Below are 3,281 nucleotides of genomic sequence, written 5' to 3'. Positions count from 1 at the left end.
TTCTCTTTACTGTTTTGTATGACTTTGTTGTAAAAAGTAGTTTTGGTGTTTTCCTATTATTTAGCTTCTTCAATGGAGAATGCAATGGCACCCCACTCCAGTACTCTTGCCTGGAAAATCCCATGGACTGAGGAACCTGGTGGGCTGCAGTCTGTGGGGTCGCTGAGAGTCGGACACGACTGAGCAACTTCACTTTCACTTTTCCCTTTCATGCACCGGAGAAGGAAATGGCAACTCACTCCAGTATTCTTGCCTGGAGAATCCCAGGTTCAGGGGAGCCTGGTGGGCTGCCGTCTATGGGGTCCCACAGAGTTGGACACGACTAAAGCGACTTAGCAGCAGCAGCAGCAGCGGCTTCTTCAAAGATGCATTTCAGGGAGATAACTTTTGAACAATGTGGCTTCATAATGGAAGGAACACCTTACTGCTAAGCAAGAGCTCTGAGACTGTTACAACTAATTGTGGGAGCCAGATCACATCCTTTAGTATTCCTCAGCATCCTTCTGCAAATCTGAATATCTACACTGTGCCCACTTAAAAGTGAAATTAATTTTTAGTTCCTCTCCTAGCACAGAAACATTCTTAGTTTTATCCATGCAATAAATATAATTTATTTTATAACTTTCTAGTTCAATGCACATTTCCTTCAGATTAACAATGACAAATAACATGAACAGTATTAATATTAGATGTGGGTTCAAGAAAATCTGTCTCCCTGGTGGCGCAGATGGTAAAGCATCTGCCTACAATGTGGGAGACCCAGGTTCCATGCCTGGGTCTGGAAGATCCCCTGGAGAAGGAAATGCCAACTTACTCCAGTACTCTTGCCCGGAAAATCCCATGGATGGATGACCATGGTAGGCCACAGTCCATGGGGTCGCAAAGAGTTGGACATGACTGAGCGACTTCACTTCACTCAAGAAAATCAAGTACTTTTTTCTAGTGGCTTTGCCTGCCATTTTGCTTTCTTGTGTTCTAAATATTTGCAATAGAAGTGTGCAGAACTTGTTTCTTTCCTCATTGAGATCCTGAGAGGATTCTGAAGATCCTGTGCACAAACCATTTTACCTCATTTGGAAGAAGGGGGCTTTATGTAAAGAGAACATTGTTTTTATTGTCTGTACAGCGCAAACATGATGCATGATAAGCTCTACTTCCAAAAGGAATCAGCCATTCCCATTTTCTATTGAAAAAGAGAATGAATTACAAGTTGAGCAGAAGTACAAAAAAGTTCTACCAGTAAATACTACTTTGAAATACTGCTCTTAGTGATCACATAATTTTGCTGCTTTTTTCTCATTTTAAACTAACACTACAAAATTTCATACAAAGTGACAATCACTCTTGCTGGTATGCAAATCCAAGTAATACAATACAGTGAAATTAGAGTTGAAAAAAAGTTTTGCTGCATAACTAACCTAATTTACATTCAATGTGGCTGGTAGAAACACAACATTTTCTATTTTCCTCTGCAAGGTTAAGAAATGTAGCTTTTAACATTAGGTCTGACAAGAGTGAGAGATTAGAAATGGCAACACTGAACTCTTTCCTTCCTCTCTCTCTTATTGCACACTGAACTAATTTTCTCAGCATAAACAAAACCCAGCAAAGCAAGGGTCTTTCAACATAAAAGTAAATGAACTGTAAAGCGAGATTTTTTTGTGCAGAATATGTAATTTCTGCATGATCCCAAAAAGCTCTAAGTGTTAACTAATGAAAAGTAGTGACATCTCAACATAAGTAATCAACTTGTACAACACTCAAGCCCCTCATAGTAATAGTCACAAAATGTCTAGCACATTAATATACAGTATGTGAAATTCATGCATCACTAAGCTTTCCCTAATTTTGTTTATATGCCTGTCAGCTTAAAAGATTATAATATTGACTGACAATATTTTGAGAAAGGAGATGCTACTTTTACAATTCTAAGATTATAATTTATATTTGGATTAGAAAAGTAAGTGGCACTTTTGTTGTCAAGGGTTAAATGGTGTTCCTCAATAAACAGGAAATGTTGAAGAGTAAGGGGTAAGAAGAGGAAAGAAAGGAAAAACACTAAGGACTGCAGTTAAATGTGTTTCTGAGAAAGTAACCTGCTCTTGGGACATATTATTTTAACCACGTAACATGAAATCACATTTGATTTTGACATTTGATATTTACCTATTCTCTCCTTCAAAATCCAGGAATAGAGAAGAGTTATTTAACTAAACTTGCATTGGCTTTCTATTAGAAATCTAATAAATTTCAGAGATTTCTGCACACAGACCACTTGGATAAAAATCTAGTAGACAATTACCAGTTTTGAGAGACTCTAAATCAGTGCTTCTTATACATAAGCATGTCTAAGAATCAACTGGAGGGCTTGTTAAAACACAGACTTTGGGGACCAGGCTTCATATCCAGGTTTGAAATTGGATATGAGAACTTGCATTTCCATAAAGTTTCTAGGTGATGTCACCATCACCTAGTGCTGCTAGTTGTTAGGTGACACTGAGGAGCACAGCTCTTATCATCACTTGGTGATATTCATGTCCACATACATTAAATGAATATCTGTGTTAAGCTCTGTTTTAAAAAACCCATATATATTGTCTAATTTTTTTAGCAAAACTCTTTCCTTAGATAGATATTAAAGACAACTAGGAAAGCTGAAAAACTATTTATTTTCCAAGTTCATGATTCTAAACAAGGGTTTCAGTTTTGCTTCATCATAAACATGACCTTTATAAAAAGTGAGAAAAATAGTTGGTCTTACATAAAATGGAAGTCCCATAGTCATCAATGGTCACAGCTCTATCTCAATATTTGTTAAATATGTCCCTTCTAACAAATTCAGATCACAGGTCCTAATTGCCTTAGAGGGATGGGGGATCAGAACTGTGGCATACTCAGGAGGTCTCCAGTCTAAACTAAGGATCATTAGAATTTTAAAGTGACTGTTCTAAAATTATCATATGAACTTTGACAGTTACCCACCATAGTAGTCTGGGTGGAATCAGGAACTAGAAACTCCACGATAGATTAAACAGGGGCATTTAATATAATGAATCATTATCTAAAATACAAGAGGAACTATGAGAAATAAGGAAAACTATATGGTACCCTAGGCATAAGGCTAGGGGGGAAACACCCAAAGAAGGACAAACCAAACCTCTTGGACAAAGTGTGGTTCAGCCACCAGACAGCATCAGTGGTTTAGCCAGGCCAGAGCTGCTCTGGAGGTCCTGAGCAAACAATAGACTCCTCTCTGGAATGCAGAAATCAGCAACTGATGG

Source organism: Bubalus bubalis, chromosome 4 (assembly GCF_019923935.1).
Source record: "Bubalus bubalis isolate 160015118507 breed Murrah chromosome 4, NDDB_SH_1, whole genome shotgun sequence".
Lineage (NCBI taxonomy): Eukaryota > Metazoa > Chordata > Mammalia > Artiodactyla > Bovidae > Bubalus > Bubalus bubalis.
This window is presented reverse-complemented; position numbering follows the sequence as displayed.